The 27,785-nt window shown below is 40.7% G+C and overlaps 1 protein-coding gene and 1 pseudogene across 5 annotated transcripts in view; one reads left to right on the forward strand and one right to left on the reverse strand.

Annotated features, from left to right (window-relative positions):
- Window positions 1-26,763, reverse strand: LOC146405104 (glycine N-acyltransferase-like protein 1; annotated as a pseudogene).
- Window positions 1-27,785, forward strand: part of GLYATL2 (glycine-N-acyltransferase like 2) — a 57,836-nt gene that overhangs the window by 5,346 nt on the left and 24,705 nt on the right. The gene's annotated exons all lie outside the window — the stretch shown is intronic.

Here is a 27,785-nt window from a genome sequence, read left to right on the forward strand (position 1 = left end):
CTAGGGCAGTGAATCTTGGCCGCCAGCGATAGCTTCTTCAGGGCGGATGACGTTCCTCATGCGGCCTGAAGATGGCGCCAGAGGATCAGCCTGAGGGACGGGGAGTGGTAGGGAGGCGGGGAAAATCGGAGCTGGGTGAGGATTGACAGTCATTGTGGCCAATGGTAGCTTGTTATGGTTTGGCCCCCCCCCCTTCCGTGTTCTGGCCCCAAGAGCTTCCCACCCCTTTAGTGGGTGCAATTGTGACAGGGAATGGAGAGGTCGGGGTGGTAGATACTGTGTCCTGTGCTCCCTGAGGGTATCCCTGTTAGTTCAAGGTTGCAATAGCTCATGTTGACTACTCCTCTTCACCTCCCCCACCCCCTTCTCCCCCAACGTATCTTCCTCCCAGTTAACTAAGGCTCACCTCACCTGTTTTTGGCAAACTTATTTCTCCATCACTCTGGGTCCTCGCAGTTTTGGTGAAAGGCAGCCTGGGAGCAAAGCAGGCGCACTACTACCAGTCCTTGTTTTAGAGACTGTTTGCAGCACTGACAATGTGGGGCAGGCTGCCCGGCGGTTAGGATGAAGAGATGAGAGTGAAAGGTAACAGGTGGGAAGCATCCACTAAATGCATAATGTTTCACCATTTCCATCGGAGTGTCTCATTACATCATCTTTTTATTTAATCCATTTCCTGTTTTACAGATTAGGAAACAAAATGAATAAATTGCTGGTGGCAGTCCTTGGATGATTTTAACTCGTCAGATGCCAATGCCCGAGGTCTTTTATTGTGCCAAGGCTGCTTTTGCAGTATTTCAATGCTCACGGATCCTGTGAATCACTTCTTCCTACACTGATTCATCCTTCTGATCGTCTCTTCATTTATTCATTTCTTAGGGGCCCTTCCCCCTGGAGACAGAGGCCTAGTTGCTTTTAAAAATATCCCCCTCACTACCACCAAAAATAGAAAGTCTGGGGAGTGCTGTTGTGGCTCAGCGGTCCCACCTTGTCCCTGCAGCATCTCAAGTCGCTGCTGTGTGGCAGGTTTGATCTCTGCACCTGGGAACTTCTACAAGACAAGGACATGGTCAGGATATACACACACAGATTATCGATACCTATTTTGTTTCAGATGATATGATGGTGTCTGAAGATACAGACTCTTGCCTTTCCAGAGGCCATAGGCAGTAACTTTTGACCTTTTAATGTCCCATCCCTATAATTTTTAACAAATTGAGCATCTACCCATATAATATTATTTATATATGTACATATATTCTTTTATAATTAATATATGAAATGTTAGTTCATTTTATTTTTTGGATGAATGCATAAATGGAGGTTAAGGTATTTTTTTCATTCACTCCAGTGGACCATCTCAAACACTTCCTGGACTGCTTCCTCAGTCTGCAACCCCCGCTACTGGTATGCGCCTGACTCTCTCGCTTCTTTCTTCAGATCTCTGTCAAATGCCAGGTTTTCAGAGAGGCCTTCCCTGGCCACTCCCTTTAAAATACTGTCCTCAGCCATACAATGAGACACCAACATCAAATGCTTTCACTGACATGTGGAATCTGAAAAAAGGACAGACGGAACTTCTTTGCAGAACAGATGCTGACTCACGGATATCGGAAAACTTACGGTCTCCGGAGGAGACAATTTGGGGGGTGGGGGATGTGTTTGGGTTGTGGGATGGAAATCCTATGAAATCAGATTGTTGTGATCATTATACAACTACAGATGTGATAAATTCATTTGAGTAATAAAAAAAATGAAAAAAAATTAAAAAAATAAAAAAATACTGTCCTCCACTCCTCTGTAATATTCTGTCCCCTTATCCCAATTTTTCATATGCTACATTTCACCTTATAGCAGATATGATTATTTTTTTGTTAGTTTAGTTTTTGTCACCTGGCATTGGAGACAAAATGTAAACTTCAAGAGAGGCAGGAAGGAGTTTGAACACTGGAGTCTTGGAGAGGAAAGCATCCTAGCCAGAGGCTTGGGGATGCAGAGAGAAAAAGCCTTGCCCAGAGCATCCTGAAAGCCCTTGGGGCTGGGGCAGGAGTAGAGGGAAGATGGGGGACTGTTTTGTCATGCCTCCCCTGATCTCCTACAGTCTCGCAGTCCTCAAGGCCAGGATCACCCAGCCCTTCCCTCTCCTCAGAGCCTAATCTCCCCTCTTCTAATTATTATTATTATTATTATTATTATTATTATTATTATTATTATTATTATTATTTGTCTTTTTAGGCCTGCACCTGATGCATATGGAGGTTCCCAGGCTAGGGGTGAATTGAAGCGGTAGCTGCTGGCTGATGCCACAGCCACAGCAACACAGGATCTGAGCCTTGTCTGTGACCTACACCACAGCTCACGGCAATGCCGGATCCTTAACCTGCTGAGCGAGGCCAGGGATGGAACCCTCATCCTCATGGATGCTAGTCAAATTCGTTTCCTCTGAGCCACAACCAGAAACTCCTTCTCTCTGATTTTTAGTGAGGAATTGCACATTTTCAGTCCTTACCTTCACAAGTAGCAGAGGTAAAAGTCTGATACACAAAGACCCCCAGGGAGACTCAGCTATAGTTCAGGAAGGACTCAATTGGTTGTCTCTCAGCACCTTCTCACTTGAGATATTTGAAGGGTTGAAGAAAGTGTTCTGGGCTAGGTGCCAGAAGACCTAATCTCTGTAACTGAATTGGCTTCTGAAGAAAGGCATAAACCAGATGGTTGGATACCCTATTCCCACACTCTCTAATGCCCCCCACCCCCATACATAGGAACGAAGGACACCCACGAGTTGAACTTGGATTGAGATTCTTACCCCAAGCTGTGTCCTGAACTACTGAGAAAGGAGGAATCCTGCAGGGTTGCCACTTTCTATGTTTTGTAAGGAAAACAGGCTGAGAAACCTACAAAGGGTGTAGAGGTGATTTCTTATGAGGGTTGCAAGGATGGAAACCAGTCACATACCCTTGGAGACCTAGGGTGAATAGCAAGGTATGGAGGGCGGAGACAGGTATGAGCTTCCCTGTGCTGACCTGTGTACACACATGCAGCCTCGCCTCCCGAAAGCTCTTTGCAGTCTTTTTCTTTCTTTTTCTTTTTCTTTTTCTTTCTTTCTTTCTTTCTTTCTTTCTTTCTTTCTTTCTTTCTTTCTTTCTTTCTTTCTTTCTTTATTTTAGGGCAGCACCTGCAGCATATGGTAGTTCCCAGGCTAGGGGTTCTAATCAGAGCTATAGCTGCCAGCCACAGCCACAGCCACAGTAATGGGATCTGAGGTGCATCTGCGACCTATGCCACAGCTGACAGTAACTCCGGATCCTTAACCCATGAGAGAGGCCAGGGATCAAACCCAAATCCCCTTGGATATTGGTTGGGCTCATTAACACTGAGCCACGATGGGAACTTCCACTCTTTGCAGTCTTACACTGTTTGAGCTTGAAATTGGGTTAAAAGTCCCATTCCCTATTCTCTCCTCCAATTTTGAGTGTTTGTTGCTATCTGAGCCCCCCCAAACCCACCAGTTACTAGTCCTCTACTTCCTACTGGCTATGTGACCTTGAATAGGTTACTGTCTTTCTTTGAGCCGCAATTTCCTCCTGTGTAAAATAGAGGGAAAAAATTTTGGTCAGTCTAAACCATGGGGTCACAGGGCATCAGTCCTCCTGAGAGTCAAAGAAAGATAGTGTGGATTTGGAAGCTTTCAGAAACTATATCACAATGTACTCATGCGTAGAAAATACTAGAGTAACAATTCTAACCACACATCAAATGAGTAGGGAACAGAGCCCTCAGATGGGAACAGAAAAAAAGGAGAGTAAAAAAAATCTGGCCAATTTTATGTGTGTAGTTAAACCTCAATGGACAGTGACAGACTTTATGGGAATGTGTAATAAAAGTTTTGGAGAAGGATACTTTAAATGGAAAGGACTCACTGCAACGGAAATTCTATGGTATCTGGAGCTGAAACATCCATGGTGTGGCTTAGGGGGACCAAAAGTGGAGGAGTAGCGGCATTTTGCTTCATCCGTCACACTCTTCTGGATTTCAGGATGAATTGGGGGGGGGGGGTCAATCTTTTGGAGAGATGTCATCTTATTTGGATGTAAGTGGAAGCAGAGGGAGAATAACTGGCACTTTGTTTATATATAATAAGTAGAGAAATATGGAGTTCTCATTGTGGCTCAGTGGGTTAAGAACCAGGCTAGTATCAATTAGGATGTGGGTTCAATCTCTGGCTCACTCAGTGCGTTAAGGATCCTGCATTGCCACAAGCTGGAGCGTAGGTCTCAGATATGGCTCAGATCTGGTGTCACTGTGGCTGTGATGTGGTCTAGCAGCTGTAACTCAGATTTGACCTCTAGCCCAGGAACTTCCATATGCTGCAGGTGTGGCTGTAAAAAGAAAAAAAAAATTAGTAGAGAAGTTTGTGTTTGACTCTGAGCACTTAAAAATACTATTGATTGAATCAAAAGCTAATAAGAGAATATGATGAATAAATTAATTCACAAGATTTCTTAGTGGGGGTAATATCTGTTGCCTTTCTATACACTAATAATGAATTATGAGAAAGAGAAAACAAGAAAACAATTCCATTTATAATCACATTAAAAAATAAAATACTTAAAAATAAACTTAACTAAGAGGTTGAAAGACTTACTATGAAAACTATAGAACACTGATGAAGAAAATTAAAGATGATATGAAGACATGGAAAGCTATCCAGTGTTCTTGTATTGAAAGAATTAATATTGTTAAAATGTTCATACTACCCAAAGCAATCTGCAGATATAATGCAATCCTTATCAAAATACTCATGACATTTTTCACAAAAACTAGGACAGGAGTTCCCACTGTTGCTCAGTGAGTTAAGAACCCGACCAGTATCCATGAGGATGCAGGTTTGATTCCTGCCCTCACTCAGTGGGTTAAAGATCTGGTGTTGCTGCAAGCTGAGGTGCAGGTCACAGATATGGCTCAGATCTGGCAGTGTTGTGGCTGTGGCAGGTTGGCAGCTGTAGCTCTGATTCCACCCCTAGCCTAGGAACTTCCGTATTTCACAGGTAGATCCCTAAAGAGACAAAAAGCAAAAAACAAAAAAACTAGGACAAATAATCCTAAAGTTTATAGGGAATCAGAAAAGACCCCAAATTGTCAAAACAGTCTTGAGAAAAAAAGGAACAAAACTGGAATTATCATGCTCTCTGACTTTAGACCATATAAGAAATCTACAGTCATTAAAATGGTATGGTATTTTCACAAAACCTGACACATAGATCAACTGAACAGGATAGAGAGCCCAGAAAGACCAACACACTTATGGTCAGTTAATCTATGTCAAAGGAAGAAAAATACTATTGGTTAAATAAAAAGCTAATAAGCAAAATTTACTTAATGGATAAGTAAATTCATAATATTCCTTAGTAGAGCCAATTTCCCCATTTAAAAAAATCTCACTTTTTTTTTTGGTCTTTTTAGGGCCATACTCATGGCATACAGAGGTTTCCGGCTAGGGGTCAAAGCAGAGCTGTAGCTGCTGGCCTACACCACACCACAGCAACTCAAGATCTGAGCTGCATCTATGACATATACCACAGTTCATGGCAATGTTGGAGCCTTAACCCACTGAGTGGGACCAGGGATTGAACCCTCATCCTTATGGATGCTAGTTGGATTCATTACCATTGAGCCACAACAGGAACTCCAAAGAAAATCTTTTTGTATTTCTTATCTTTTAAAGTTTTACTGAGGTTTAGTTGATTTACAATGTCATGATAATTTCAGCTAAACAACAAAGTGATTCAAAAAAAACCTTTTGGGAGTTCCCTTTGTGGCTCAGTGGTTAATGAATCCAACTAGGAACCATGAGGTTGCGGGTTTGATCGCTGGCCTTGCTCAGTGGGTTAAGGATCCGGCGTTGCCATGAGCTGTGGTGTAGATTGCAGACGTGGCTCGAATCCTGCGTTGTTGTGGCTCTGGCATGGGCCGGTGGCTACAGCTCCTATTCAACCCCTAGGCTGGGAACCTCCATATGCCGTGGGAGCAGCCCAAGAAATGGCAAAAACACACACACACAAAATCTTTTGAATAGATACAGGGTACAATTTTCAAAAGGAAAAAAAAAGCATATACAGGGGAAATGAATTAACTTTCACTCCATTCTTAATATACTACTTTTCCAGAGATAATCTATGACTACACAAGCATAACAACTCCTTTCCAACATATTTTGCAGCAGCTAGGCAGTTCAGGGTTTATACATAAGAAGATTGGCTGGTATGGCAGGAAATGAAGAAACTTTTACCTTAGATCTGTTTTCCAGGAATAGTTGTGGGCAGTCAGCGAGTATGCTCAAAAAGGGATTCCCCAAACCCTACAACACTTGAGTTTGGGATACAGAGAGCTAGAAATCTGGACTAAGTTAAGATGAGATCCAGAGCAAAAGTGGAGGTGTGTGTATGTATATGTGTGTATGCGTGTGTGTGAATGTGTGTGCATGTGGGTATGAGTGTGTATGGTTGTGTGTATATGTGTGTATGTTTTGGTAGGGACAGGTAGGTCCTCAGGGAGGCCCTTGGACAAACTGTTCTAAAAGGTTGAACGAGCTGTTCTAAACGATTGAACAAACCATTCTAACAGGTTAATAAACAAACTGTTCTAAAAGATCGGTGCCCTTGACAGTTGTAAATATGTTTATTATTCCTCCTGGGGATATTGCTAAATTTTAGAAAATATCACTCCAGACACACAAGCTACTCTTCCCATGATGACAAGGTGAGGCTTGGTTGCCAAGAACTTCTGTTGGACTGTCCCTAATTTTCCTCTGGGAGAACAAGTGTTCCTTTAGGGAGAAGGAAATGGGAAAGTCTCTTGTTACTGATTCCCTCTCCCCATTCAAAGGATTTGAAAAGGGCTGAGCAGAGGAAGTCCACTGGGATCAATTTTTAAAATGTCCCCTGTGCTACTGAGCTGAGGCCTTCACTGAAAGTAAAAGACTACTTACCATGTCATGGGAAGATCTGCAATGTAAAGCGTTGAGGCTTGGGTACCACTTCAAGGGAGTTCATGTCCATGGTAAGGGAGGATCGGCCCAGGTTCACCTGTCAGTCAGAGCAAGGGTATGAGGCAAACAGGCAGGACCTGATGCAATGGGGCAGGTGGGACCAGCCTGGGAGGAAGAGTGAAGAGAGAGATTGCTAGGAGTTCCCAAGTGGCCTTGTGGTTAAGGCTCAGCTTTGTTACTGCTGTGTTTCAGGTCTCTGCTGTGGTACGGGTTCTATCCCTGGCTAGGGAACTTCTGCATACCACGGGCATGGCCAAAAGAGACAAAAGAAAAAAAAAAAGAGAGAGAGAGTGAATGCTGGGTGGGAAGGGGATCAAGGTGGTGAACCAAACACATGTCTATCTTTTTCACACCAATAATTATAGGAAACATTGAAAGAAATAAAAAGAAACAAAACCAGAATAAATCTGCCAAACAGAAGTACTGTCATTGAGCCTGAAATTTTGAGCAGACAGATGAACATAGAGGAAATACCAGATTGAAACACTCATGGGGGCTGATTGTTGCGGAGATAGGAGTTGTTAAAAAAAACAAAACCAAAAACAAAACCTTCAAGTTTGGTCACAACAGAAGTAAGAAGTTTGGTGGGAGACGGCCTAGAATATCTAGTCAACCCCTCTCTTCCCTCCATCCTCACATCTTGGTTTGCCCTAAGCATTTATCCACAGGCTTAAGTCTTCAGCATCAGCACTAGGCTAGAAATATAGAGCTTTCCCAATAGACAGCTGAGGGACCAGAAACAAAACTTAGGAACAAGTTTCCGGGGCTCCCCATGTGGCTGCACATCCATCCCCTCCCCCAGGGTCCCTGTAGTCTGCTATAATGACCAGACAAAGGGGTGAACAGTTACCAAACACATAATAGATGGATAATCAGAAATCATCAAAAATACCAGGTTATAATACTATTCTATAAATCTGACTTAAAAAAAAATTACTTGGAGTTCCCATTATGGCTCAGCAGGTTAAGGACCTGATGTTTCTGTGAGGATGTGGGTTCAACCCTTGGCCTCATTTAGCAGGTTAAGGATTCCACTGAAGCTGGGTGTAGGCCTCAGATGCGGCCCAGATCTGGTGTTTCTGTGGCTGTGGCGTAGTCCCCAGCTGCAGCTCCGACTCAACCCCTGGACTGGAGCTTCCATATGCCACAGGTGTAGCCATAAAAAGGAAAAATTACTTGATCTTTTGCTTCTGAGGAAAGTGTCCTGAATTCTCCCACTATGACTGTGGATTTACCAGTCTCTCTTTGTATGTCTATGTATCTGTAGCTGTCTTTTCTTGTTAGCAAGATTCATGACCTATCTTGTGGGAGGACTCTGTTTATAAGGTGTTCACCTTAAGTTCTTTTTTTTTTTTCCAGATATTGATGGTATTACCTTGCTTTCAGTTAAACATTTGTCTATCTTTTTCCATCCTTTTAACCCTCATGTGTTGTTTGTTTCAGGTGTGCCTTATTATAGACTGGATGTTTGTGTGCTTCCTCCATCCAAATTTATGTGTTGAAACCCAATGTGATGGTTTTTGGAGGTGGGATTGGTGTCCTTCTAAGCAGAGGAAGAGAGACCAGATCCCCTTTCTGTCTATTTCTCCATCGTGTGAGGAGGCAATCACCAATAGCCAAGAGCAGAGGCTTGGCATAAAATCTGCCTTGTGGGCACCTTGATTTTGGACTTCTCAGAGTCCAGAACAGTGAGAAATAAATTTCTGTTGTTTACGCTACCCAGTCTATGGAAGTTTGTTATGGTAGCCTGAGCAGAATACTTTGACTTTGTTTTAAACTCAACATATGAGAGATCCATAGTTTCCACTGAGGCACAGTGGGTGAAGAATCCAACTGCAGCACCTTGGGTAGCTGTGGAGTCACAGGTTTGATCTCCAGCCAGGCACAGTGGGTTAAAGGATCTGGCATTGCTGCAGCTGTGGCTCAGATTCAGTCTCTGGCCCCGGAACTTCCATACAGTGGGGATGTGGCCATTAAAAAAAAAAGATCCACAACCTTGTCACCCAGTCTTTCTGTTCCCAGCATCATCCCCCTTCTCCCTCCCCCCTCCTCCCTCTGCCCCCTACCTTTCCCCTCCTCACCTCAAAAAAAATATATGAGAGATAATTATTTCAATAGGAAAATCAATCCACCTACTTTTAATGTGATTATTGATAATTATATGCTTTTTTCCATATTAAAAAAATCTCCTTCTTATTTGGCCATTTTTTTTTATTGTTTCTTTAATTCAGGTGGATGATAGGGTTTGGGAATCAATGTCTTAACATAGCCCTTCAGTGTCAGCTGGACTGTGCTAAGATGGTCTGAGCCTCAGACTGGATGATTGGATCCAGATTATTTTCTGGATGCAGGACTTCCTGAGGCATCATTTTGAAAAAGGCAAATGTTATTTGCTCTTCTTTCACCTTTTGTGTTTCCTGAATTTTGAGTGCCAGAATATAGTTGTTTTCCTATAACACTAAGCATTCGATTTTGTTTTTTTATCTAAGACTTCTCCACCCTTCATTGTCCAAAATTATATCTTTCCTTCCTATCTCAGACCATCCTTTCATTTAGTCAGTATAACTATCACCCAGGTCTTGGGAGTTTAACAAGCCGGTTGGACGGATTTATATTAAGATGTGAGTGACAAACCTACCACAGACTTCTAAGATGAATTGAAGTTATTTAAAAAGATTGTTAACTGACATAATTCTTTAATTGCTGGAAACGCACCCTTTAAAATCATACCAGGAGTTCCTGTCGTGGCTCAGTGGTTAACGAACCGACTAGGAGCATGAAGTTGCCGGTTCAGTCCCTAGCCTCGCTCAGTGGGTTGGGGATCTGGCGTTGCCATGAGCTCTGGCGTAGGTCACAGACTCGGCTCGGATCCCGCATTGCCGTGGCTCTGCTGTGGGTCGGCAGCTGTGGCTCCGATTGGACCCCTAGCCTAGGAAACTCCATGTGCCACAGGTGTGGCCCTGGAAAAGAAAAATAAATAAATAAATAAAATCATACCAAATATAAACATTAAATTCTGCAGAGATTTACTTTTTACGGAGAGATGAGGGTTTGCATTGAATAATCATCCAAAGCCACTTCTGTGAAGATTTCTTGTTTTAGGCAATAGTTGTAGTGTCTACAATGGCCCGATTTCCAGTGCCAGGAAAAAAACTACAAGAGGACATTGCTATGTCTACGCTGCTCCTGAAGTGTATTGTTATTATTATTTAGATCAAGAATTTTGAGCAGGTATTATAAAGGCTTTGTTGTTTTTTTTTTTCATTTTGTTTGTAAACTTATTGAATTGGTTCCAAGAATGTGTTACATCTTTCATCTAGAACTCCCCACCTCTTTTTTGTCTGGATCATTCATACTCACTCTAATTTTCACCTTAGTTATTACTTTTTTTCCCAGAACCCTCCTGACATCAGATCTTACTCCTGGTGCAAACCCCCAAGGCTGAGCAAACAACCAGACTCCCAGGAAATGCCTTACCCAGCATCATTAGCAAAGGGTAGGAGGAAGGAATCACAGCAAACACAGAGGCCCAGAGGCCATCAGATTCCATTCTCAGGATTCCATTTCCCAGGATGCAGTGATAACAGCTAATTGTGGGAGGAGGTCAAGTTAGCCTCTGGAAGTCATTTGTTTGGGACTTCACCTTTTATACCTTGCTAGTCACAAATCAGGAGACTGACTTTCTTTCTTCTGTGTGGCTTTGCCTCATAAATCCATAAGTAGTGTAATTGAGTCCAAGCTCCTACTGCTCTCTGCGTGAAAGGCCAATAAATCAAGAGACAATTTGTTGGGGCAAGGAATAGAAAGTTTATTTGGAAAGCCAGCAAGCAGATCAAGGAGGATAGTGTCCGGAAGAACCATCTTGCCCTGGTTTAGATGCTAACTTCTTTCCTAGAAGATGAGGAGGTGAAGAGGCAAAGTAAAAAGATGTTACCTTGTTGCAAATATTTCCTGGTTCCAACCAGACTCCTGGGGCGGGGGGGGGGGGGGGGGGGGGGGGGGGGGGGGGGGGGGGGAATGATGTGTTAATTTCTTCCTTTCTACAGCCACTGGCAGGTGGGCCTGGTCAGGATGTTTCCTGTGAGCTTAAACCAAGGTATTTGAGCTTAACACTCAGGCATGGGAGGCAGAGTTCCTGGTGAAGGAAGTGGGCCATTATGTATACTTTAAGCTACAGGCAACATCCTTTTAGTGATTATCTTGTGGTAAAAGCAATAGAATGCAAAGGTTAATAAAAGAAACAGATCCAATATAGAGTCAGATTTGTTCTTCTCCATTATAGTAACAAGTGTATTTATAATAAATGTCTTTTTAAAATGATTTTTATTTTTCCATAAAAATGTTCCATCAATGTACAGTGTTCTGTCAATTTTCTACTGTACAGCAAAGTGACCCAGACGCACACACACACATTCTTTTTCTCACATTATCCTTCATCATGTTCCATCACAAGTGACTAAATATAGTTCCCTGTGCTACACAGCAGGATCTCATTTCTTATCCACTCCAAATGCAATAGTTTGCATCTATGAACCCCAGACTCCCAGTCCATCCCACTCCCTCCCCCTCCTAATTCTTATTGACAATTTTATTAAAGTTCCTTATTCATCTTCCAGATGGTAGATTCCCTCAATCCAGTTTCCTAAAGAATTCTCATTTCCAGAAGTAAAACCTGGCCCACGCTTCCCAGTCACATGTTAGCTAGTCACCCCTTTCTTTCCAACAACATTTAACATACATTTTGAAAGACTGTGTCACCACTACCACCCCTGCCAGACCATGAGTTCTTTAGGCTGTATCTTTTAACATCACATCTGCATTTTAGAAGAGTTCTTGGTGTATCATGACTGCCCAATAAACATTGGTTTATTTTGTGGTGTCTGCTTCAATATTAAGAAAGGACAGAGTTTCCATCATGGCACAGTGGAAACGAATCTGACTAGGAACAAAGAAGTTGCAGGTTTGATCCCTGGCCTCACTCCGTGGGTTAAGGATTTGGCGTTTGCATGAGCTGTGGTGTAGGTGGCAGACAAGGCTCAGATCTGTCATTGCTGTGGCTCTGGTGTAGGCCGGCAGCTATAGGTCCGATTAGACCCCTAGCCTGGGAACCTCCATATGCCACAGGTACAGGCCTAAAAAGACAAAAAGACCAAAAAAAAAAAAAAAAAAAGACTTCCCCAAGATGGTTGAATAGCCTCATCATCTAAACAAATGGACCTAATTTCTTTTTTTCCATTTTTTTTTCTTCTTTTAACGGCCTTACCTACAGCATATGGAAATTCCCAGGCTAGGGGGAGAATCAGAGCTATAGCTGAGGCCTGTACCACAATCATAGCAACTCAGGATCTGAGCCACATCTGCAACCTACACCGAAGTTTGTGACTTCCAACAATGCTGGATCCTTAACCCACTGAGTGAGGCCAGGGATTGAACCCACATTCTCATGGATACTAGTCAAGTTCTTACCTACTGAGCTGCAATGGGAACTCCCAAAGGGAACTAATTTCTGCAGGTCTATTGGTGCCGTGCGCATGAGGCCACACACACAAAAAAGCCCACGTCACAAATTTTTGGGATTTTTTTCAATCCTCTGCCAGCACAGAGGGGTAAAATGGAATCTTCTCTTGAGGCAGCAATTTGATGTAGCACAACAGCAACTGTTTCAGGATGTCCTTTTCTGGGTATCCATCCAAGGAGTAGGCCATCCCCAATTCACTAGTGGGGTCTGTGGCTGCCCATGTGACTGCAACCCCCTCCAGGCCCAGAAGACTGAATGCTGGCAGGGTCTGTGTGCATTGCAGGATGTGGTTTCACTCTGACCTGGTTTCCAGCAGTCACTCACCAGCAGTCACTCACCCAGAATGAGAAGCATCGGGCTGGGAAAACTTCAAGTTCAGATCCTGATTGAGGAAACAAAACAAAGCACACAAAACTTTCACCCCTGCTCTTGTAATTTCTGGACACCATCCTGACACTAGAGCTCCCTGGCACTCATTTCCTTGATTAAATATCCACCTTTGCACAATTGCTCATTTTGACTCTTGGCAACCTTTATTCATCCCAGTGAATGGACATCTTATCTTCACTCCAAAACTAATTTATGAGAATTACAAAAATGTGTAAGAATTCACAATATTAAAAGGAAAGCCATTTTGGAATTCCTGTCATGGTGCAGCAGAAACAAATCCAACTATGAACCATGAGGTTGCAGGTTCCATCTCTGGCTTCGCACAGTGGGTTAAGAATCAGTGTTGCTATGAGCTGGGGTTTAGTCACAGATGTGGCTTGGATCTGGCGTTACTGTGGCTGTGGCTTGCAGCTGCAGCTCTGATTCGACTCCTAGCCTAGAAGTCTCCATGTGCTGCAAATGCAGCCCTAAAAAGCAAAAAAAAAAAAAAAAAAAAAAAGCTATTTAGAATGGTTCAGCAATGAGACCCTACTGTATAGCACAGGGAAATATACCCAATCTCTTGGGATAAACTAGGATGGAAGATAATATGAGGAAAAGAATGTGTGTGTTTGTATATGTGTATATATATATGTATATATGCCTGGGTCACTTTGCTGTACAGCAGAAATTGGCACATCATTGTAAATCAATTACACTTGAATAAAAAATAATAACAATTTTGACCTTTTAATGGTGGCATTTTAAATGATTATTCCTTTCTCTGCAATGTTTCTCTTTATATTTTCAAAGATTAGCATATACAATTTAAAATATGATAAAGGTATCAAAATTGAAGCCCAAAGAGGAGGGCAAGCAATTTCAAAATGTACATATATTTAATAGAATCACTATAAATTTAAAAAATTTAAAAAAAAAAAAGAAAAGCCACAGGGGCGATGAACCCATGTTTTCCATGCCTCTCAAACTTATCATCTGGGTGGTTTGCCTCACACCAGCTTCCAAGTTTGCTCTTATGGAAGGCACGGAGCTTCAGAATATCTTCTGTTACTTAGAAGATTACGTTCAGGTATTCCACTCTCACTGACTTTGCAAATGCAACTGTTCTTATCTCTTCATCCAAACTTTCCTGGGAAGAGAGGTAAGAAAGCAATACAGTCAGTGATTCAGGATTCTCTGCTTCTGCTGATCCCATCTGACTAGTAACTCAATACAGTTGCTTAGTAGTTCTCAGCTTCAAGCTCACATGACTCAGCTAGAGCCTTGTTATGCCACAACTGCTGTCCACCTCCCATCCCTCAGTCGTAAGCCTGGGGATTTGCATTTCTCACAAGCTGATGCTGTGGGCTGGGGACCCATGTTGAGAACCAGAGCTGCTGCTCATCACCTCTGATTCATGACCTTGGATTTGAAGCATTTGTTTCCATGTGGTGACTGCACACTTTTTAAAGATTTCCTGTAGTTTTTGAGGCTCTTTGGAGGATATATGGTATCTGTTTATGTTGTGAGTCATCTCCTATATGGGATGAGGACAGGTCATATTTTCCCCTGATCTTTTTCTTCAGCTCTCATTTACTGAGAATTTACAATTTCCAGGGCATGGCAAGATACTCTAGTGGACACAAACTTGCATGAAATGCTACCCTCACCCAATGCAATAGACTATCAACCTATTAGAATAGTAATACTTTGTTCAAAGCCTGAAGCTATATAATGGAATAAGGTAACTGAAATTTTTGGTAGTGCTCTGGGCAATTTGATGTGGTATTATTCTTATGGACTTGGAATAAAGAGAATTGGAATCACATTTTGGCAAGACAAAAGTTCCATGGGAAGACAAATATTTGTTTTTGGAAGGAAATATCAACCATAAGTGTGAGAGTTTTAGCAGAATATATAATGTTGGAAATTATATGATTAAAGAATAAAGAGTAAAATATTGTCATTCATTTTAAAGAATCCTTGTGGATACTATCCGAGTTCATTTAAGAATCCTTCGGGAATTTGAAGGTGCTTATATAAATGCAGGTTTCTGAGTGTGACCCAAACCAAAATCTTAATGTACTCAAAAAAGTAGATGTAAGAGGTCTGATTGGAAAAGAATGATCAGAAATAGACAAAGTATTCAATGATTTGTAAAAAGAATATCAAAATGAAAAAAGAAAACAAAGGAAGCAGGCAATAAAAATGAGATCTGAAAATAATGAAATGGAGAACAAGACATAGTATCCATGGTATACAAAACCATAAATCCATTCTTAAATGGCAAGAAAAAAGATAAATTCCTGGTAAGACTTTTTAAGGAAAAATAAGAGAAATAAAAACAACAATTATTGCAACATTGTAAATCAACTATACTGCAATAAAACTTTAAGAAATGAAAGAGGAAAGAAAGAGAAATAAAAAAAAGCATTAAAGATGAAGAAGCCAGAGAAGGGAATAATAGAGTTATAAGAGAGGTTATATGTTACTTAAAGGCAAATTATTTACTGATAAAAGAAATTACTTCCTTCAAGGATAAACCATCAAAACTGACCTTCAAAGAAATCAAAAACCTCAACAGACTAATAGAAAAAAAGAATGGAAATGAAACAAAATGTCTACTATTTAAATAGTGGCCAAGGCGTTCCCTTCGTGGCTCAGCAGTAACAAACCCAACTAGTATCCATGAGGACGTGGGAACCATCCCTGGCCCCACTCGGTAGGATCCGGCATTGCCACGAGCTGAGGTGTAGGTCACAAAGGCAGCTTGGTTTGACCACTAGCCCGGGAACTTCCTTATGCCACAGGCATGGTCCTGAAAAAAAAAAAAAAAGAAAATGGCCAAAACAGCTTGTTTTATTTACATTTAAGTTTTACATAAAAATGAATACATAATTATAACATTAAATCATAGTAACAGACAGGAAGATTCTCAGTCTAAAATCTGGTAAAGGACTAAAAGATTTTATTGAGCATTTCATTTATGAATACAGATGCAAAAATTCTCAGTAAGATATTCAATATTATGCCAAAGGAATAGCAGATATGAACAAGCAGAGTTTCTTTTAGAAAAGCAGGAATGGCTTAGAATCAGAACCTTCAGCGTAATAAATTAAAGGAGGAAAAACTACATGGGTATAGTAATTGTCAAACAGAAAAGAAAAGAAATAAACAAATATGAAATAACATAAAATCCATTTACTATTCTAAATACAAATTCTAAGAAAATGGGAATCATAGAAAAATATTCTAAACGTATAAAGGCGGAATCAAATATAATTCCAAATATGAATTACTAAAACATCTATCATTAAAATTAGGACTGAAAAATGGATAGAAATATTATTGTCATTTGATATTATTTTCTTAGGTTCTACTATATGCAGTAAGGCAAAGAACTAAAAACCCAATACAGATATGGGAAAGAAGAAGCAGATTATCCTTGTTTGTATATTACAGTACCAGCATACTTCTTTTAAAAAGTAATCTTTTCCTCCTTGCTTCTATTTTATTTTATTTTATTTTATTCTATTTTATTTTATTTTGCTTTTTAGAGCCACACACACACGGCATAAGGAGATTCCTAGGCTAGGGGTCAAATCGGAGCTACAGCTACCAAGTTACGCCACTGCCACAGCAGTGTAGGCATACTTTGTTTTATTGACTTTGCTTTAGTGCATTTCTCAGATAATGAGGTTTTTCTGTTTTTTGTTTGTTTGTTCTTTTTTTTTTTTTTTTTTTTTTTACAATTTGAGGTTTCTAGAAACCTTGCATTCCACAAGTCTGTTGGTGCTATTTTTCCAACAGCTTTTGGTCATTTAGTGTCTCTGTGTCACATTTGGCAATTTTTTGCAATATTTTAACCTTTTTCATTATTATTATGTTTGCTTTGGTGATCTGTGATCCGTGATCTTCGATGTCACTACTGTCATTGTTTTGGGGTTCCACCCTGTGTGCCCATGCAAGAAATGAACCTAATCAAGAAATGCTGTGTATGCTCTGAAGGCTCCACCGACCAGCCACTTCCTGTCTGCCTCTTTCTCCTCCTGCTTTCCTAGTCCCTGAGACAAAACGATACTGAATTAGGCCAATTAACAACCCTACAATGGCCTCTATGTGTTCAAGTAAAAGGAAGAGTTGCATGTCTCTCACTTTAAGTCAAAAGCTAGAAACGATTAGGCTAAGTAAGGAAGGCATGTCAAAAGCTGAGACAGGCTAAAAACTAGGCCTCTTGTGCCACGCAGTTAGCTCAGTTGTAAATGCAAAGGGAAAGTTCTTGAAGGAAGCTAGAAGTGCTGCTCCAGTGAACACACAGATAGGAAAGTGAATCAGTCTTATTGCTGATGTGGAAAGTAGCATAATGTCTTTCCTATCAAAGGAAATCTTGGTTACTCTATTTTGCTCAGGTTTCTGCTTGAACCACCCTCCTGCGACCCCCTCCTCTTTACCTCTTCTCCCAGCAACAGTTTGTTTCAATTAGCCAGCAACAGTTTGTTTCAATTAGCCAGCAGTGTGCCCTGACCTGGCCAATAGGAAGAGGACAGGTACATCACCTGCATGAGGGATAAACAGGGAGGCTCTTTTTGGAGTACCCGTGCCCTCCTGCAGAAGTAAAGAGCCTTGTCGAGATCTCCCCTTATCCACGTGTCTCACTTTCCGACACTGACAACCTGAGCCAGAGTCATTTTATTTTCCCAACAGTGATATGTAGAAAGTTTCGGTTAAGACAGAAGATCAAACCAGCCACATTTCCTTGATCCAAAGGCTAATCCAGAGCAAGACCTGAACGCTCATCAATTCTGTAATGCTGGAAGCTGAGTTTCAAGAATGGAATCCACCTGATGACAAAGTCCAGGGGACTCTGAAGAAAGGGCTGCAAAACAACAGGCTTGCCAGACCCCGGAAACTAGAGGACGTTATGCCTGAGGAAACATACCTTTAAGTTTCTGCTCTTTTGTAAACAATCTGTGCTTTGTTTACTGTACCTAACTCCCTGTCCCTTACCTTAAGAAAGGAATTTATTAACTTTTATTGTCTTTGCCTGCTAAACCTCCAACTTACCTCCGGGAGAATAGCTCCCCACTGTCTACATTCAAATGGGCCTCTGATTTGGCTTCTGTTTTTCACAAGATCTTAGATAATATTGGTATGCATTATTTAGCTAAAACTATTTTAAGTTTTTAGTAAGTAAATAAGTTTTAGGAGTTATAGGTAGTTATTGATAATTATTGATTTATTGAATTAAGTATTTTAAATATAGAAATCTATTAATAATAAAGTTAAAAGTAAAAATAGTTTTTAGGTTTACAGTCAGATGATTGTTCTAAGAAAACAATATATTTGTAACTTTTACAAAGGTCATGTGTGGCTTACGTGATTCCTAGTTTCTGCTTGATTGTTCTTTTATGGTGTTCAATTCTATTTTATGCTTTTAGACTGTACTTTACCCAAATCATGTGCTTTTTAATCTTAAAGGTTTATCTATGTTTTTTGGAAAAATTTGAGATATTGATCTTCCATTGTTGATGTCGGTTTTAGCCTTTTCCCCTATATAATTTGCAGTTGTCCACCAATAAATTAGAGACTGCTTGAGCACTCCTCGAGAGTGTCTGCGTCTCCATTCTTCTTCCTGCACCTGCCGCCCCTCCTCTCCCGGGACCTCCCCTGACCGCCGGGGAGGGACCCTGGCACTGTAAAGGCTGAGAGGGGTGAGGAATCTGCAGAAGAAAAGTTTGAATCCAACAGATGTTGGTTTATAAGGTGTAAGGAAAGAAGCCAGCTCTTTAACATAAAAGTGCAGGGTGAAGCAGCAAGGGCTAGTGTAGAAGCTGCAGCAAGTTATCCAAAATATCTAGCTAAGATCATTAGTGAAGGTGGCTATGCTAAAAAATAGATTTTCAATGTAGAAGAAACAGCTTGATTTTAGAAGATGCCATCTAGGACTCTCATAGCTAAAGAAGAGACGTCAATGCTTGGTTTCGAAATTTCAAAGACAGGCTAACTCTTTCGTTAGGGGTCAGTGCAGTTGGGGGCTTTAAGCTGAAGCCAGGGCTCATTTACCATTCCAAAACACCTAGGACCCTTAAGAATTATGCTAATTCAACTGCCTGTGCTCTGTGGAACAACAAAGCCTGGGTGACAGCACATCTGTTTCCAACATGGTTTACTGAATATTTTAAGCTCAGTATTGAGATCTACTGCTCAAAAAAAAAAAAAAAAAAGAGAGATTCTTTTCAAAATATTACTGCTTATTGACAATACACCTGATCACCCGGTAGAGCACTGACGGAGATGTACCATGAGGTTAGTGTTGTTTTCATGTCTGTTAACACAACATCCATTCTGCAGCCCACAGATCAAGGAGCCCTCAAAGTCAACTGAAAACCTTGTGGAAAGGATTCACCACTCTAGGTGCCATTATAATACTTATGAATCATGGTAATACTGGAGAGATGATACTGGAATCTGGGTTTTGATCACGGCTGTCGAAGAATGAACTCTGTGAACACACACGCAGCAAGCAAGCAAAGTCTTTATTAAAGGAAAGCAGAAAGCTCCCAGGACAGCTGGGAGGGGGGGGGAAGATCCCCCTTCTTTGTTGTCCTACAGGGATTTTTATCTCTTAAATGTGGGGAGGGGCACCAACATGGAGTCTTGAAAGATGTGGTTTTTCTCCCATGTTCAATTACCTATATTGGTCCTGTGTCCAATAGGGGTTTTAGGGTTAGAAATAAATGTCCTGTAAGTTTTACAAGTTTTTTGTCCTTTTCTGTCCTTAGATTAAGTCACCATTCCTCTCATTCCTTTTCTTTTCTTTTTTTTTTTCTTTTTTTTTTTTTTTTTTGGTCTTTTTGCCTTTTCTAGGGCTGTTTCCCATGGCATATGGAGGTTCCCAGGCTAGGGGTCGAATCCGAGCTGTAGCCACCGGCCTACACAAGAGCCACAGCAACACAGGATCCAAGCTGCGTCTGCAACCTACATCACATCACAGCTCATGGCAACGGCAGACCCTTAACCCACTGAGCAAGGGCAGGGATCGAACCCTCAACCTCATGGTTCCTAGTCAGATTCGTTAACCACTGCACCACAAGGGGAACTCCTCCTCTCATTCCTTTTCTGTCAATTGAGGAGTGGGCTAGAGATTCACATTTCTTATAGTAAACAAAGTCTGTGGGGAATGCGCATTTCCTATAATAAAACAAGGCCCGTGGAAGTTTTACTCCCTGGAGTCCTTAAGCCGCAAATGTTAATCAATATCCCTATCGAAAGAATGTATCAGACCCCATGTTCCTACACTGATGACTTGAGTTAATATTCTGTCTCAGTGGGAAGAGACAAAACATAAACATTAGTGGCAGTTTAGAAGAAATTGATTCCAATCCCTGTGGATGACTTTGAGGGGTTCATCACGATTTCAGTGGAGGAAGTAACTGCAGAAATAGCAACTGAAATAGATTTAAAAATGGTATCTGGAGATGTGACTAGATTCCCACAATCTCATGATAAAACTTGGAAGAATGAGGAGTTGCTTCTTATGGACAAGCACAGAAAGTGGTCTCTTGAGATGGAGTCTACTTCTGGTGAAGACACTATGGATATTGTTGAAGGGACAACAAAGGATACAGAATATTACTTAACCTCAGTGGATGAAGCAGTGGCAGGATTTGAGAGGTTCGACCCCCACTTTGAAAGAATTTCATCTGTGGGTAAAATACTGTCAAACAGCATTGCATGCTACAGAGAATTTGTTTGTGAAGAGTCAATTGATGTGGCAAACTTCACTGTGGCCCTATTTTATAATAGTGCCACACCCACCCAACCTTCAGCTACCACCACCCTCGTCAGTCAGCAGCCATCAACAGAGAGGAAAGACCCTCTTCCAGCAAAAAGATTATGATGGGCCAAAGCTTAGAGATTGATTAGCACTTTTTAGCAATAAGGTATTAAACTTAATACATGCACATTACTTTTTTTTTAGATACAATGATATTTGACACTTGATAGACTATAGTGTAGTGTAAACATAACTATATGGACTGGGAAACCAAAAAATTCATATGACCGGCTTTATTGGGTTAGTCACTTTATCGTGGCGGTCTGGAACAAAACCTGCAATGCTTAAGGTACGTCTGTGTTATGTATTTACAAAACCCAAGAGACTGTGACAAACAACAACAGCAACAACAGACACACATAAATAAACAGTATCTTAAAAAAAATCTTGTGGTATGTTTAGAAATTAAGAACACAGATAAAAATCAATAACAAAGTAATAATACTCAGGAATGGAAAAGGAAAAATAACCCCACCAGCAGTAGTGACAAATTACATAAAATATCCAAGGATAAATATAATGGGAAGTCATTGGACTTACCCAAGAAAAACCCTAAAATTTTCCCAAATGGTGTGAAACAGGACCTGAGAAAATTGAGATATATACCATGTTTTTACATGAAAAGATTTAGTATCATGAAAATATCAATATTTCCACAATTATTTTCAATTAAAAATGAATCCAGTTCCATTCACAACTGCAATAGGTAGTTGGTATAATTGGAGGGCAAGTGGAAAAATTAGTGTAAGTCCACATAGCTCATAAGTTCATAAGAAAAAAGGGAAAATTTGAAAACAATGATGGAGGGAGATTTACTTTATGAGATATGGAAACTTACCATAAAGGCATTGAAATAACTTAAGAAAAGACCAGAAAACAAACACAGAAATAGATTTAAAAATATACAAATGTGTTATACAACAAAAGAGATATTTAAGTTTCAGTGGAATTATTTACATAAAAAATAGTATGCACAATTAGCTAGCCATATGGAATAAAAATATAAAATAGCCTTAATTAATGCTATTCAAAAATATATTCCTGATGAAACAAAGATTAAAATGTAAAAAGTAAAAATTAACCTGTCATAAGAAAAAAAAATAGGAAAATATTTTTATAACCTCGGAATAGTAAAAATCTTCCTAATTAAAAAAAAAATCTTTGAATTCACAGTGAAAAAGATATTTGATCATATGAAAATAAAAAATTTCTACATGTCAAAGGCTCCACTGGTGAAATAAATATAATTATAAGTTAGGGAACAAATTGGTAGCATACCTGCTAATGTTGGTATCCTTAATATTCAAAATACCCTTACAGAATTTTAAGAATGACACAGTGACATGGTATTAAAAGCATCAAAATATATAAGCATAAAATTCAGGAGTGAATTCCAAATGACTGATAAACATGAAAATAGGTCCAACCTCACTAATCATGGAAATGCAAATTAAATCTATAATAAGATGCCTTTTTTTTTTTTGTCTTTTTGTCTTTTTAGGGCCACACCTGAGACATATGGAGGTTCCCAGGCTAGGGATCTAATGGAAGCTACAGCTGCCAGCCTACACCACAGCCACGCCAATGCCAGATCCGAACCGTGTCTGCGACCTACATCATAACTCACAGCAACACCAGATCCTTAACCCACTGAGCAAGGCTAGGGATCGAACCTGCAATCTCATGGTTTCTGGTCGGATTCATTTCCACTGTGTCATGAAGGGGACTCCAAGATGCCATTTTTTAATCCATGAGTTTGGTGCACATTTAAAAGAGAGATAACGTCTAGGACTGGTGAGAATGTGGGGAAACATTTCTTCCATTTACTGCTAATGGGACTACACTGTGGCCGTCTTCGGGGAAAGTAATCCATCAGTGCCTATTGGATTTTAAAATGTACATGCACTTTGATTTAGTAATACCACTTTGGGGAATCAATTCTACTGGGAAATGTTTCAGGGTGTAGGGCTATGTATACAAGGATGTTTACTGAAGCACTGTTTGTAGTGGGAAAGGACTGCGAGCAATTCAAAGTCAACAGTAGAAGGGCTGACTAAAGTATAGAGCATCTACTCTACAGAAAATTACCTAGCTATTAAAAGAATGCGTTAGTGCTATATTGATTGACCTGAAGGGATGTCCAGGCTTGTGTTAAAGGCAAATGAAAAAGTTATGAAAGAAAGAGATAACAAATTTCCCCGTATGTGTTCGTATGAGCAAGGAGAGTCATGACCACCTCAAGGGGTGGGAAGAGAGGAGAAGAGGGGAGATGAGAGTTTATTAACTTCCTAAAACACCGTTGGATTCATCCCACTTGTGTAATCAACATATTTGACCTTTGTGATTAAAAAGTAACGAAGGAACATGTTTGTATGTGGAATGGGATGATCCATGGGGACCTGCGGTATAGCACCGGTAGATCTAGTCAATGTTCTGTGATGATCTATAGAGGAACGGACATGTGCACATGTATGGCTGAATCACTTTGCGGTACAGCAGAAATCAGCCCAACATTGGAAATCAACTATACTTCAATAAACGAAAATAAAAAAGAGGAAAACATGTAAACCTTGTCTAGATATATTCTCTTGCACCCCAAGAGAAGGTTCTTATTTGCTACATCTGGGGAAGACCTTAAAACCTGTAGTTTAAAGTGTCTTCCCATTGGACTCGGGTGCAGGGAAAACCCTCTATTTTTCAAATGAACTGAAGTGCAGTAGAAAGATGATACCTTCCTGAGGTCAACTAAAGAGTGGCCACATTAAATGCAAGGACTAGTCCAGGGTTTGTTCTGCCCTTTCTGGCTACTGTTCCAAAGCCATGAGGGAGTTAACCGACTTTTTGGTTCTTTTAACTTAAAAAAAAAATTATTTTTACATTATTTCACAGGAAATGTAAAAGTTACGCAGAAGTAGAAAAGTGCAGTAAACCTCCAATGTACCTGGGACCCAGCTTCAATGGTGATCAATTTAGGACGTTTTCTCTTTCATCTGTGCCTTCCCACTCCCAGCACCAGATTAGTTCATCCTTAAATACTTCTGTTTCAACAAATTTTGACATTCTTTTGGAAAACATCCCTAATGTTTGTGGAACACTTATTTGAATATTCTCTGAGTAAAGTTTCCGTATGCAAAGTTGAAATTTTGTAACACTGCAAAGTAATGTGGAATCTGGTCACATGCATAAAGGGAGATGGTCCAACTTCAAAACATAATTTGGGATTAAAATTTAGGGCTAAAGGTGATGACAGCGGGGTAGTTCAAGTGACTTCTATTTGCCCTCTACTTTGAAAGAAAATTTAAGGAATGTATAAAAGCTGATTTGGTTTTAAAAATTGGTCATAATTTCATGACAATTGGATTGACTTTTAAACATGAGATGCTATAGAATTAGACTCGATGCATGTATTCCAAAAGTGTATTACCTTATAACCATCCCAATTTTTATACAATGGCACTTTTGTAAGTCAGTATTTGTATTTATTGACTAGTTTTAGAAATTAGCCTTGTTCAAAGCAATGAAGATGTGAAATCCTTGGTTTGGGGCTATAGTGACATTGCTCCAACATATATAATCCTGAAATTATTGAAATGAAAAGAAATATCCGACCAAGTGTACCATAATGGTAGATAAAACATTATTTAGCATACCACACTTTGAAAAAATTGGGCAATGGAATATAATAAACTGTGTATAAGTCTTCAAATCCAACTGTCAGGAAGCTAGAAGATCAAATGCACATCCGTAGGAAAAGTGCCAAGAAGGAAGATATATGAAATGTCCAGCCAGCATGGTTTACCGGTTTCTTCAAACTGAAGTCACTTCATTACTTTCTGCACCAGGTCTATCTAACCTGGTTTTCAAGATCATCTTAGATTGGTTTATTATTACTTAGAGACACAGCCTCTGTACCCACAGTAAAGCTGGCTTGCCTCAAAGTGACACTTCACTGACTAGATGTCCATGGAATGGGGACCTTCATAGGCTTTAGGGCAAAAACAGCCCTAGGTTTACATTTCAGTTTAAACCTTTTCTCCATTTATGAGCTCAGCCAGTAACAAAAGTAGCATTTACAATCATGTGCTCTCTCTCTATATATATATATACTAAGCTTTTTTTTTTTTTTTTTCTTTTTATGGCTGCACTTGCAGCATATGGAAGTTCTCAGGCTAGGGGTCAATCTGAGGTACAGCTGCTGGCCTGTACCACAGCCACAGTAACACCAGATCACAGCAGCATCTGAGACCCACGCTGCAGCAACCTGGGATCCTTAACCAACTGAGCGAGGCTGGGATAAAACCCACATCCTCACAGACACTTTGTTGGGTTCTTGACCCACTGAGCTACAATAAGAACTCCTATAAACTAAGTTTTTTTATATACTTACCAGTATCTCACTTAAACTTTAGGTCATTCTTTGAAGGTAGCACATTATTCCCATTTTACAGATAATGAGACTGAAGCTCAGAGAAGTGCCTGTGGTCACACAGCTAGTAAAACCAGCAGTCATTTAAACTTGAATTCAGGCCATCCCAGCCAAGGCTGGGCAGTGTTTGACATTCAGTCTTCCGCAGCCACAGGACTTAATATCCCTCAGCACAGTTTCCTCATCTCTAAACTGGAGATATGAATCCTCCCTTGATAAGGTTGTTCTGAGGATGACACTAACTAACTGGAGGCATTGCATCCATGTAGTTGACATGCATTTCATTCTGAGTCCAAGCCCTGTTTCCTAAGAGGCAGTTTTTAGGGTTGGACTTCTGCCCTGACATTTGTTTCTTAGTTGTTGTTCTGATATTCTAGACACTCAACTTTCCCTCTGGACTCTCCTTTTTTCCGCCCCTGTCGCTGACCCCAGCCAACCTCAGTCAGCTCTTGTTTTACATCAGGTCAGAGGTGACCAGCCAGTGCCAGTCTTCTCCTCATCACGTTCTTCCTCCTCCTCCTCAAATCCTGCCCTTGCCCAGATGAGTTCTGTGCTGTGACAGGAAGGAAGGAGATGTGGAGCTCACTGGGTACCAAGTACTACAGGAGCCTTGTGAAAGCATACCACCTTCTCTTTCACTCCACAAGCAGCCATGGTGGGTCTGACGAACTAGTTCCTCAGCCCTTTGGGAGCTCATGCTTACCTGTTTCTGAAGCTGGATAATGACAGTCTGATACTTTGGCCAGGAGTCCACCAGCACCTCCAGGTGGAAGGAGTCTCAATGATTGCTGTGATCAACAAAGCCATACTCCCGAAGAAGGACCACATCAGTGACAAGTGCTGGATTCCAGGACTATACTGATGGAAGGGAAGTCACCAGAAGGCAGGTAGAACTCACAGTCTTCCTCTTGATAATGACCAGCCTCTGGGCACTAACTGGGCACTCGCTCTACTCTGAAGACTTACACTGTATGGACCTCAGTGCTTACAACGATTTTAAGAAGACAGTGCTAACATTAGGTGAAGAGACCAAGGCGCAGAAAGGCAAAGTAACATGTCCAAAGCTATACAGCTGGAAGGTGGCAGACTCAGAATCTACAGCCATTCAGTCTGGTTCCAAAACCTCTGCCCTTAGACACCGTCTTCCACCGCCTCTCCAAGCAAATAAAAAGGACTACTGAATGAGCCCTATTGTTTCCTCCCGAGAAGCAGTAGCATCTCTAGATGTATCTCCCCCTCCATCCTCTTTCGCACCTCCAACCCTCTGCTGAGAGGCAAGGATGAAGGACTGGAATTAAGGACCGACTACGTTCCCATCCTCAGTACCCCACTTCCACACCTGACCTCTGCTCCTTTTCACTTTGAGAGATTCAGGGATGCTTCTGGCCAAAGATTTAGGTCAGCAGCTTCTGAGAATCACACAGCAGAAGCATGTGGCAGGATGCTTCAGTCTTTGAGTTCTTCAAGGAGAGATTCTGAAAAGATAAGTTAAGGGAGAGTGTTTGGAGACCAGAGAAATTAAAAATGCTCTTTTACACGTATCCACCAAGTAAGCCTCACGAGGAGATTATCATCATCCTCACTTTGAAGACATCAAAGCTCATCAAGACAAGGTAACGCCCTTGAATTTTGTCCAGACATGAAAAGCAGAGTTAGATTTTCAAACTATAAATGAATTATTCCAAAACCCATTGAGACGTGATCTTCTTTAATTTCTTTCAGCAATGTTTTGTAAATAATTTTTTTTTTTTAACAGCCGCAACTGTGGCATATGGAAGTTCCTGGGCCAGGGGTTGAATCGGAGCTGCAGCTGCAGCCTACACCATAGCCACGGCAATGCTGGATCCTCAACTCACTGAGAGAGGCCAGGGATCCAACCCGCATCCTCACAGAAACAACAATGGGTCCTTAACCCACTGAGCCACAACGAGAACTCCAATGTTTTGTACTTTTTAGTGTGTAAGCCTTACGCTTCCCTGGCTAAATTTATTCCTATTTTGTTCTTTTTGATTATAAAGGGTAGTGTGCTCAGACCCCACTCTTCAAGGGCCAGGATTGAATCTAAATACTTTGATTTTATATTTAGGCTATCACAGATCTCAACTGAGCTTCTAAGTTTCATCTCTTCCTGTGTCCTCTGCACGGTCTGAATGCCAAGAAGACTCTTCTTATTAAACACACCATACAGTTTTGAAGCCCAGGAAAACAAAGAGCAAAGGAGCAAATATCTCCCCATCTTTCTCAACTGGTAAAATCCCATGGACCCTTTCAGATTCCCAAAGTAAACAGGAAGAGTTTGAACTAAGAAGGGATTGAAGGTTCCTAAACATTCGGTTAAATTAAATTATACTTATTGATTTAAGCAAGTCCTAAAGATGTAAAGCAGTTTGCCAAATAAACCAGTCATCCAAGTAGCAGTGTTTCCAATACAGAGATAAAAAGCATAACCAATTTTCTTAAGAAGTTTACAAGTCTGCTGAAGAAAAAGAATGAATTTGTAAAAGACAGTTAAGAAGCATGACTCTCACACAGGCAGGAGTCATTGAGAACACTATATATGAAAGCAGCTATAATGACTCTATCA

The sequence above is a fragment of the Sus scrofa genome, chromosome 2, assembly GCF_054392235.1.
Source record: "Sus scrofa isolate SSC_HxYL_T2T_F1_AM1 chromosome 2, Sscrofa_HxYL_maternal_Yorkshire_Landrace_v2.0, whole genome shotgun sequence".
Taxonomy (NCBI): Eukaryota; Metazoa; Chordata; class Mammalia; order Artiodactyla; family Suidae; genus Sus; species Sus scrofa.